Raw genomic sequence first — 12,222 nt, forward strand, 5'->3', positions numbered from 1 at the left:
TAGTTTTAATTGGCGAGTAGAAATCTGAAGTATAATTGCTCACTTCAGGAAGTCCAGATTTGAATGAATTTGGCACACAGGACACATTGGGCAACTATTAAAGACTCTGTTGTATTTCCCTGGGTTATGGACTCATGCAGAAACACAAACAATTTGTGTCCGATTTTCAAATGGAACAGCTGAGAGGTATTTCGAGTTTGCACACTTGGTTAAGCAGCAATGTGTCACAGCCAGGATTTATGAGGCTCAACTCCCTAACTTGGGCTGCTCTGGAATGTGAGTGCCTCATTAGCCTTGGAAGGAAGGAAGGAATAAAGAAAAGCTAACAAACAGATATGAAGCAAGTTAGAAAATGTTACAGAGAGACACACACAGGCAGAAGTTTGCAGGAAAGTTAACACTTCATAATCTGGTTTCAATGCACATTAGCCTGGGTATGGTACTGATATCACAGGGGTCTCAAATAGGGTACTCCCTCAATACTCAAACCAAAACATGGGTGCCCCCTGCTGGACTGGTTTGTGTTCATTCTTTGCTGCTGCCTATTTCAGTTGATGATGTCCATTATTGTGGCACCCAGATTTTCGGAAAGCAGCTAGGAAAAGATCTGAAGCGTGTTTAATTTGTAAACAAACAAGGTGCATACTCGAAGAGGGATGCCCTGTGTTTGTTAACCACTTCCTTGTCTGGTCAGCTTTTGTACTGGTTTACAACTTGCGTATATAGAATCACCTCGCTTACATTGTCATAAATATTGTCTAATAAGAGTAGATGTATTTAGTAGATGAATCAAAACCATCTCAATGACTGAAACAGCTGACACTGCATTGTTGGACAAATGGGAAATATTTGCATCAGTTAATGAAAACTCTTCAAAGTTTACAGTCACGGGTACGTCAAGCTGAAGTATCAGGACCGGGGCATATTGGAGCCTGCTTCCTCGGGCAGAGAGTTCTGCAGATACACTACTCTCTGGGAAAACCAGCAGCCCTCACTTCCTCCTCCTCATCCCTGTCCTAAACCTACTCCCCCAAAGCTTGGGGCCTAGTCTCAGCCACCAGCAGAAATGACTGGATAGGGTAGGGCTTCATCCTCTCAGTGCAATGAATTCCCACTTTCCACCAAAATCCCGGATGTACTCACTTAGTTGCTTGCTGTCTCACAAATGAAAGATTTCGTTGTAACTTCTTCCGGTCCCAGTAGGGCAAAACATCTTTGAAAGCTGCTCTGAAAGCCGTCTTCACAACCACACTTCTGCTTTCACCGAAGACAGTAAGAGTCATACACCACACAAACAGATCCTTCCACCCAACTCGTCTATGCCAACCATATATCCAAAATCAATCTATTCCATTTGCCACCATGTGGCCCATATTCCTCAAAAACCTTTCCTCTTCATGTACCCATCCAGATGCTTCTTAATTGTTGTAATTGTACCAGCCTCCACCACTTCCTGTCAGCTCGTTCCATAAATGCAAAACCCTCTGAGAAAAAGTGGCTTCTCGGGTCCCTTTTAAATCTTTGCCCTCAGAGCTCAAACCTCTGCCTTCTAATTTTGCACTCCCCTATCCGGAGGAAAAGACTTTGGCTATTTACCCCTATTCATGCCCCTTATAAACTTCTATAAACTTCCCGACACGAAGGGAAAACAGCCCAGCTTATTCAGACTCTCGCTCAAACCCTCCAACTCTGACACCAGCCTTATAAACCTTTTCCAAACCATTTCAAGTTTCACAACATCCTTCCATAGGATGGAGATCAGAATTACACACAATATTCCAAAAGTGGCCTAACCAATGTCCTGTACAGCCGCAATATGTCCTCCCAACCCCTTCACTCAATGCTCTGACCAATAGAGGAAAGCATACCAAACATCATCTTCACTATCCTGTCTACCTGCGACTCCACTCACAAGGAACTATGAACATGCACTCCAAGGTCTCTTTCTTCTGCAACATTCCCCCTGTCTAAGTCCTGCCTGCATTGCTTGACCAAAATGCAACACATCACATTTCTCCAAGTTCAACTCCATCTGCCCCTCCGTAGCTTATCAGCTCATCTAATCTATGGCGAATCTATGGAATTCATTGGCACAGAAGACTGCAGAGGCCAGGTCACTGAGGATATTTAGACTGAGATAGCTAGGTTCTTGAGTATTGAGGGGATCAAAGGTGACAGGGAGAAAGCAGAATGGCGCTCAGAAACTGATCAGCCACGATTGAATGGTCTGAGCAGACCTGATGGGCTGAATAGCCTACTTTCTACTCCTTTGCCTTATCGTCTCTTGCTGTCCAGGACACAGAATTGGGAGCAGGAGTCGGCCATTTGGTCTTTTAATCCTGCACCAGCAGTGAACAGATCACAAATGGATATGGACCTCCCTACATTGAGATGCAGAGGCTGGAACTTTTCTCACTGGAGCAGAGGTTAAGAGGTGTCCTTAGAGAGGGTTAAAAAATCATGAGGGACTGTGCAAATGGCAGGTGAGAGACAATGGCAGGTGTCATTTCAAGATTAGGAAGCAAATGTCTAAAGTGAGAGTAGAACGAGTCTAAAGACATGAGGAGCACGTGTTTTTTTCAAGAAAGAGTGTGGTTGTTTGTGGAATGAATGTCTAGAGGAAGTGGTGGATGCAAGTACAGATACAATGTTTTAAAATACATTTTGATAAGTACGTGAATAGGAAAGGTTCGGAGGGATATGGACCAAACACAGGCAGATGGGATTAGTTTGTGAATATAGTCAGCATGGATTCGTTGACCTGAAGGGTGTGTTTCTATGCTGGATGACTGTCACTGTTCTGTACTAGCCTTAAAACTATTTTCTTGCCTTCCCCAATAACCATCCACTTCTCTGTTGTTCAAAAATGATATGAACTCAGCCTTGAATATATTCAATGACCCCCCAACTGCAGGAAGGCACCCCCACTTCTGAACTCAATTCCTCTTGCTGATACACCACTTGCCTTGCTGAATGCTTGTTGCACCTGTCTGACAACTGGCAGCGACTGGTGTAGGAGGACGCCGAGGCTCCTTTGTCCATCCACACATCATTCCTGATGAAGGGCTCTTACCCGAAATGTCAACTATCCTACTCCTTGGATGGTGTCTGACCTGCTGTGCTTTTCCAGCGCCATACATTTTGACTCTGATCTCCAGCATTGCAGTCCTCACTTTCTACACTTCCCAATATATCACCATTTAAACAATACATCTCATTTCTGCTTTGTTTTTTCCACAGCAAAGACTATAACTTCACCCTGTGATACTGCACTTGCCAGGTGTTTGAGGCGCAGACCTGGACCAGCTTTTCCAGAGTCTGTCCTCTTTCTGGATTCACTCCCTTTCTTCTCAGTTGCTGCAATTCAACAATTGGATCCCAGCATGAAAATAAAAGAAATAGAAAAGGCAGTGAGAGAAGAGTGTGCCTGTTGGACAGAGGAAGGAAATTACAGTCTTGGATGAATCTCAATCTTCATTCAGACAGAGAGGAGCAGCAACAGCTTCAGAAGCTCATGGGTCAAGATTAGAGTGGTGCTGGAAAAGCACAACAGGTCAGGCAGCATCCGAGGAGCAGGGGAATGGCAAAAGAAATTCATGCACCATTTTTACAGACAGATCGAAGCATGTGCAGTTTTTTTGCAGACATCGGCGAACATGCGCAGCGCTTGCTGAACCGAGGGGCACGTGCAGTAGGCTTTGTAGATATGCTCGTGTAACTGACAGATTCAACTGGCCAAATGTCAATAGGAGGAAAAAAGGGTAGAGCCACAATTTTGTTTCACCTTCCCACCTCTGGCTCTACATAACCACGCATGTTCCTCGCTTACCCTCACCCCTCGTGATTTTTCAAATCTCAATAAGGTCATCCCTCAACCTCCTCCTGGGAAAAAGTCCCAGCCTCTCCCGATAACTCAAACCCTCCACTCCTGGCAACGTCCAAGTAAATCTTTACCGAACCCCCTCTGATAATATTCTTCCTATTACAGGGTGACCAGAACTGTACTCAGTACTCTGAACAAAATGGCCTCACCAACACCCTGTATAACCTCAACATAGAACAAAGAAAATTTACAACCCAGGAACAGGCCCTTCAGCCCTTCAAGCCGAAGACGATCCAAATCCCCCGTCTAAACCTATCGCTCAATTCCTGAATCTGTATCCCTCTGCTCTCCCCCTACTCATGCATCTGTACAGATGCACCTTTTCTTTTTATGGATATTTTTATTGAAAAGACAAGTACAAACATTAATATACAATTAAATTTTAAATAAATAGTCAAAACCTGTCAAACAAAAAGAGATACAGAGAAGAAAAAGAAAAAGACAAAACTCATCTAGCTACTAATCTAACCTATAACTAAGGTAAAAACAATAACTGCAGATGCTGGAAACCAGATCTAACCTATAACTAACCAGAGCGTATGATCAAATATCTTACATTATTCAAAAGAAAACAGGATAACATAACATAGTAATGTAGTGAAGTACACACTCGTAATGAGTTCACATCAAGTTGTAATAAAACCCGTATTCATGTGGGATTCCTCTCCCAAGGGGCCCCGGACCAGCCAGAACTGTTACCTCAACTAGATGAAAGCCCTCAAAAGAATGGCCGAAATATCTATATCCATGTAATTCAAAGAGGGCTGCCATATTTTATAGAATAATTCAGTTTTTTGGTGCACCATATTTGTAAGGAAGTCAAGGGGAACACATTCCATGATTAATCTGTGCCAATTCTGAAGTCCTAGAGGGCCCTCAGCCACCCAGTTTACTAAGATATTTTTCCTTTCATAGAAGGAGAGAATGGAAAATAATTTCCTCCCGTGCACATCCAGAGAAGGTAAGCTCGAGAAGCCCAGAAGAGGAGATACTGGATCTACTGTAATTTCCATTCCCAAGATTTCTGTCAGGGCGTTTACTACTTCGGTCCAGTATTTGTGGATCTTATGGCATGTCCATAAGCGGTGTGTAAGAATGCCCACCTCTTTTACATTTGGGACACATTGGAGATACTCCTACCCTAAATGTTGCCAATCTTTCCGGTGCCATATGGGCCCTCTGAAGTATCTTTAACTGAATGGCCTGAGTTCTGTTATAAATGGAGATTTTTTTGGCATTTTCCCAGATGTCATTCCACATTTCTGTAGAAATTTCCAGCCCCAAATCCTGATCCCATGTTCTAAGCAGACTGTCCATATCTTCCGATACTTCATCACGTAATAAATGATAAAGAGTGCTGACCGAGGGTACGCCCACTAGCCACAACATTCTTCATTCTCTACCTAATTTATAGAGACCATTTAATAGCGTAGTCGTCTTCTGTATGTAGTCTCGTATTTAGAAGTATCAAAAGAGGTCTCCATTAGGTAATCCAAATTTCTGATGCAGCTGTTCAAAAGACATCAGGACCCCCCCTTCTCAAACAGATCCCCTAAACAGGAAATACCCCTGGATCTCCAGGATTTGAATGTGGCATCTGTAAGCCCCGGTTGAAAACCCCATGCCCCCACTATAGGAGTATAGGGGGATGTTTTATGTGAATTACCCTCGTTTTGCCGCATGAAATTCCAAGCTTTAATTGTGTTTAGTATTATAGGGTTTCTACAGTGGTCCGGAATGATTTTCATCTAATCTAAAAATAAGAGGTTAATAAGAGAGCACTGTACTTGAGAAGCCTTGATGTCCATCCAGATTGATTGCGGGTCAGACGTGACCCAATCGGCTATGTAGCTTAACAAGCAACTTAACCGATACTTCCTAAAGTCTGGAAAATCCAGCCCTCCCCCATTAAGTTAAGGAAGCTACAGCTTCCACAGGCAATGAGGGGCTGTCTAGGACTCCAGATGAACGAACCCAGCCAACCATACAATTTGCACAGTGCCAGCCTCAGCAGCATCACCGCAAGCATTCTCATAGGGTATAAGAGACGGGGAAAGACATTCATTTTAATTAGGGCTATTCTACCTAGCCAGGAAATTGGAAGGTCTCCCCAGCGTGAAGGTCCTGCCTTATCCTTTCCAATAGATGCACAAAATTGGCCTTGTATAGCTGGCCAAATACTGGGGTGATAAAAATGCCTAAGTATAAGAAACCCTCCAGAGACCACCGAAAGGGGAAGTGGGATCCGTCCAATAAGTGGGACATACTAGTGAGGCATGGCCTCCGATTTTGAAAAATTAATTTTGTAGCCTGAAAATGCACTAAATGTATTAATAACTTGGATTAAGTGAGGCATGGACATCAGAGGATTATTAAGAAAAAGGAGATCATCATCTGCATATAGGCTAATTTTATGTTTACCTGTACCAACCCTCGGGGCCGTTATATTAGAGTCAGCCCGTATCGCTTCCGCCAGTGGCTCAATTATTAACGTGAATAGCAACGGTGAGAGAGGACATCCCTGACGGCAGCCCCTACCCCACACTGAAGCTACCTGAGCCTAATCCATTGGTGATCACAACTGCTTTGGGATCATTATACAGTGTTGAGACCCATTTGGCAAATAAGTTTCCAACACCAAACCTTTCTAATGTATAGAACAGGTATGACCATTCATCCTGTTAAATGCCTTCTCCGCGTCCAATGAGACGACTATTTCTGGTATTTTTTCCTGATGACAGACTTGATTCACATTCAAGACCCTTCTAATATCATTAAATGATCGACGGCCCTTAATAAACCAAGTCTGCTCCTCTTTTATGATATATGGCAGTACCCTCTCCAGCCTCAATGCTAATGTTTTAGAGAGAATGTTAAAATCTACAGTTAGCAAGGATATTGGTCTGTGTGATGCACAATCTTCTGGATCTTTTCCTTTTTTGAGAATAAGGGAGATATTCACCTCATTCAGTGAAGGCAGGAGGCAGCCCTGACTATTTCTGTAGTTGTACATGTTCATAAGTGGGCCAGCTAATACTCCTGCGAACTCTTTGTAAAATTCAACCTGAAAGCCCTCTGGGCCAGGTGCCTTACCGCTCTGAAGTTGCCTGATTGCTAAACCTCACTTATATCCATACCCCTCTCATACACACGCTCTCTCTCAGACATACACATACAGCACCTTCTCAACACACACACCCTCTCGCAAGCTCATTCTCCATCACAATCACACTTGATCAAGCATGCACACACGCAAATACACACTCACTGATGCACAGTCTTATACACAAACTCACATACAAACACACTTTCCTGATGAAAGGCTTTTCCCCGAAACGTTGATTTTCCTGCTCCTCGGATGCTGTCTGACTTGCTGCAACACCACATTCTTGATCCTAAACTTATTACCCTTTAGTTCTGGGCTCCCCCATCCAAAGGAAAATACCATGTTTATTTACCCTATCCATGTCCCTCATGACGATATAAAAGTGTATAAGGTCACTCCTCAGACTCTGGCACGCTACGGAAAACAGTCCCAGCCTATCCTTATGTCTCTCCTCACCCGGGTAACCATGACACATACCTGAGGTCGTAAAGTCTGCTCCCTTCCTGGATTCAATCCAGTTGCTACAAGTGAGCCTGCTCCACGATCATTAAGATCATGGCTGACCTGTCCATCGTCTCATCTCCTCCTCCTCCCTGCAGTCACGAGGAACTCCTTCATTCCCCTCCCAGGCAAAAACCCACCCAACTGTGTCTTGCATATACTTAATGAAGCTACCTCTATTGCTTCCTTGGCCAGAGTATTCCATAGATTTTGATGGAAGCCCTTTTGCCCAAAACATCGATTTTCCTGCTCCTCGGATGCTTCCTGACTTGCGGTGCTTTTCCAGTATCACTCTAATCATGACTGTTCCATAGATTCACAACCTTCGGGGAAAAGCAGTTCCTCCGCATCTCTGTCTGAAAGCTACTCCCTCTAACCTTGAGGCCTAGTCTCACCCACCAGCAGAAATGACCGGACAGGGTAGTGCAATGACATTGGGAAGATGTTTCCATTGGTAGGAGAGACTAGGACCAGAAGGCACAGCTTTAAGAATAAAGGGAAGACCATTAGGAACAGAGATAAGTGATGTCGCCTTTCCTGCCAACAGCGAGGAGCATGGACACCAGCGGGCATGCGTGCTGTTGTTCACACCGAGGAGCAGACACAATATGCTCTGTGGCGATGCTGGTGTTATTGACAGAATTTAAGTGTTCAAATGCCAAGGGGAGAAATAAAGGGTAGAGCCACAGTTGTTTTTCCTCATTTTATAGCTTTTGCATTTTGTCTGGTTGCTCACTATTTTTTTTAATGTCTTTTCGTCAGTGTAGGGTTGAGGTTCACAACAAGAGGACATAGGTTATAGGGTGAGAGCAGAACGATATTAAAAGGTATCTAAGTCGCAACTTTTCCATGCAGAGGGTGGTGCACATATGGAATGAACTGCCAGAGGAAGTAGTGGAAGCCGGTATAATTACAGCACATAAAACACATCTGGATGGGTATATGAATAGGAAGGGATTAGTGGGATATGAGCCAAGTGTTGGCAAATGGGATGAGATCAATTTAGGATATCTGGTTGGCATGGACAGGTTGGATCAAATGGGTCTGTTTCCGTGCTGCACATCTGTGTGACTCTCAATAATAAAGTCTACATTTCCAAATAACAAACTATATCCATGTTAACAAGGCTTAGTGCACAACATGCTTTACTAACCATTCTCAACAGGTCCGGCCCCTTCAATGACTGAGGAACATATACATGCTGGTGTATAATCTCCTTCACTAGTATTTACACACTGCCATCAGCAATGGCAAACAGCACAAGGATTAAACCAAACAGTGAGGTGCAAACACCACAAGGATTAAACAAACAGTGAGGGGCAAACAGCACAAGCATTGAACCAAACAGTGAGGTGCAAACAGCACAAGGATTAAACACACATTGAGGGGCAAACAGCACAAGGATTAAACACAGTGAGGGGGTAAACAGCACAAGGATTAAACACACAGTGAGGGGCAAACAGCACAAGGATTAAACACAGTGAGGGGGAAACAACACAAGGATTAAACACACAGTGAGGGGCAAACAGCACAAGGATTAAACACACAGTGAGGGGCAAACAGCACAAAGATTAAACACACAGTGAGGGGCAAACAGCACAAGGATTAAACACACAGTGAGGGGCAAACAGCACAAGGATTAAACACACAGTGAGGGGCAAACAGCACAAGGATTAAACACACAGTGAGGGGCAAACAGCACAAGGATTAAACACACAGTGAGGGGCAAACAGCACAAGGATTAAACACACAGTGAGGGGCAAACAGCACAAGGATTAAACACACAGTGAGGGGCAAACAGCACAAGGATTAAACACACAGTGAGGGGCAATCAGCACAAGGATTAAACACAGTGAGGGGCAAACAGCACAAGGATTAAACACACAGTGAGGGGTAAACAGCACAAGGATTAAACACACAGTGAGGGGCAAACAGCACAAGGATTAAACACACAGTGAGGGGCAAACAGCACAAGGATTAAACACACTGAGAGGGTAAACAGCACAAGGATTAAACACACAGTGAGGGGCAAACAGCACAAGGATTAAACACACAGTGAGGGGCAAACAGCACAAGGATTAAAACACACAGTGAGGGGGCAAACAGCACAAGGATTAAACACACAGTGAGGGGTAAACAGCACAAGGATTAAACACACAGTGAGGGGTAAACAGCACAAGGATTAAACACACAGTGAGGGGTAAACAGCACAAGGATTAAACACACAGTGAGGGATAAACAGCACAAGGATTAAACACACAGTGAGGGGTAAACAGCACAAGGATTAAACACACAGTGAGGGGCAAACAGCACAAGGATTAAACACAGTGAGAGGGTAAACAGCACAAGGATTAAACACACAGTGAGGGGCAAACAGCACAAGGATTAAACACACAGTGAGGGGCAAACAGCACAAGGATTAAAACACACAGTGAGGGGGCAAACAGCACAAGGATTAAACACACAGTGAGGGGGAAACAGCACAAGGATTAAACACACAGTGAGGGGTAAACAGCACAAGGATTAAACACACAGTGAGGGGTAAACAGCACAAGGATTAAACACACAGTGAGGGGTAAACAGCACAAGGATTAAACACACAGTGAGGGGCAAACAGCACAAGGATTAAAACACAGTGAGGGGGCAAACAGCACAAGGATTAAACACACAGTGAGGGGTAAACAGCACAAGGATTAAACACACAGTGAGGGGCAAACAGCACAAGGATTAAACACACAGTGAGGGGCAAACAGCACAAGGATTAAACACACAGTGAGGGGCAAACAGCACAAGGATTAAACACACAGTGAGGGGCAAACAGCACAAGGATTAAAACACACAGTGAGGGGCAAACAGCACAAGGATTAAACACACAGTGAGGGGCAAACAGCACAAGGATTAAACACACAGTGAGGGGCAAACAGCACAAGGATTAAACACACAGTGAGGGGCAAACAGCACAAGGATTAAACACACAGTGAGGGGCAAACAGCACAAGGATTAAAACACACAGTGAGGGGGCAAACAGCACAAGGATTAAACACACAGTGAGGGGGCAAACAGCACAAGGATTAAACACACAGTGAGGGGGAAACAGCACAAGGATTAAACACACAGTGAGGGGTAAACAGCACAAGGATTAAACACACAGTGAGGGGTAAACAGCACAAGGATTAAACACACAGTGAGGGGTAAACAGCACAAGGATTAAACACACAGTGAGGGGCAAACAGCACAAGGATTAAAACACAGTGAGGGGGCAAACAGCACAAGGATTAAACACACAGTGAGGGGTAAACAGCACAAGGATTAAACACACAGTGAGGGGCAAACAGCACAAGGATTAAACACACAGTGAGGGGCAAACAGCACAAGGATTAAACACACAGTGAGGGGCAAACAGCACAAGGATTAAACACACAGTGAGGGGCAAACAGCACAAGGATTAAACACACAGTGAGGGGCAAACAGCACAAGGATTAAACACACAGTGAGGGGCAAACAGCACAAGGATTAAACACACAGTGAGGGGCAAACAGCACAAGGATTAAACACACAGTGAGGGGCAAACAGCACAAGCGCCAGTAAAAGCCGATGGAAAGTGAGTGTAAAATGTCACTATGACAGGACAGGCCCCACATTCCTTCCCCTCCGTCCCCCCCACAACCTGCCTCACCTTTCACGTCCCGGGCCCAGTACCTTCCAGGTGGCCCCATAGTTGACACAGGGGCCGCCCCACGACCAGTAGAACTCCACCACCCCGGCGGCCGACGAGTTCCCAAGCAGGCCCTTAACCCCATCCGCCTCCAGAATGCTCACCGGCTCCTGTACAGCCGGCCGGTGTGGCCGTGACACAGCAGCTGCGCCAGGAAGGCGGCGGCGGCCAGTGACGGGTGTCTGCCCCGGGCCGCGCGGCGCCATTTTCCTAACGGCCGCCCTCCCGCCGCTTCCTCGCTCGAGCGACTTCTCCTCCCAACCGCCTTCGGCCCCGCGTGACGTCTGCACGGGGGGATGGGCGGGGCCGGGGGATGGGCGGGGCGGGGCCGGGCCGTGGGCGGGGCGGGGCGGGGCGGGGCCGGGCCGGGGGATGCATTTAAATTACATTCTTGAGAAGGTAATTTATAGATTCGGGTGTCGGTGAGGGAGGATTGGCCGTGCTAAATTACCCGTAGTGACCAGGGATGTACAGGTTAGGGTGGAAATATGGAATAAGGGATTGGAAATGGCTGGGATACTGTTCAGAGGGCCAGAGAGGAAGAGATGGGCTGAATGGCCTGCTTCCACATTGTTGGGATTGTATGACCCTCCCCATAAAGGAGCATTTTATCGGCATCTATCATGTCAAGCCCCTTTCAGAATTCTACTGGTTTCAATAGAGCTATACAGCACAGAAACAGACACTTTGGTCCAATTCGTCCATGCCGACGAGGATTCCAAACTCAACCAGTCCCACTTGCCTGCATTTGGCCCATTTCCCTCTCAACGTTTCTATTCATATATCCATCCGAATGTTGTAACTGTACCTGCATCTACCACATCCTCGCCAAGTTCATTCCACATGCAAATCACTCTCTTTCAAAATGTTGCCCCTCCGCTTCCTTTTAAATCTCTCTCCTCACCTCAAGTAATATGGCCCCAAGTTTTGAGCTCCCCGACGCTAAGCACGAGCCCTTTGCCATTCAGCTTACCTCCACTCCTCATAATTTTATCCATCTCAATGAAGTCACCCCCC

At 45.4% G+C, this 12,222-nt stretch overlaps 1 protein-coding gene across 1 annotated transcript in view; it reads right to left on the minus strand.

Moving 5' to 3' along the window:
* LOC148145041 (uncharacterized) overlaps window positions 1–11,490 on the minus strand; it is a 61,661-nt gene extending 50,171 nt beyond the window's left edge. The window contains exon 1 of the mRNA XM_087975461.1: window positions 11,167–11,490. The gene's annotated coding sequence lies outside the window, so the exon portion shown is untranslated. The remainder of the gene's footprint in view (window positions 1–11,166) is intronic.
* Between the last annotated feature and the right edge of the window lie 732 nt (window positions 11,491–12,222).

This window comes from Chiloscyllium plagiosum, unplaced genomic scaffold, assembly GCF_037043375.1.
Source record: "Chiloscyllium plagiosum isolate Xiang-an unplaced genomic scaffold, Cpla_swu_hap1 HiC_scaffold_27, whole genome shotgun sequence".
In the NCBI taxonomy this organism is placed as follows: Eukaryota; Metazoa; Chordata; class Chondrichthyes; order Orectolobiformes; family Hemiscylliidae; genus Chiloscyllium; species Chiloscyllium plagiosum.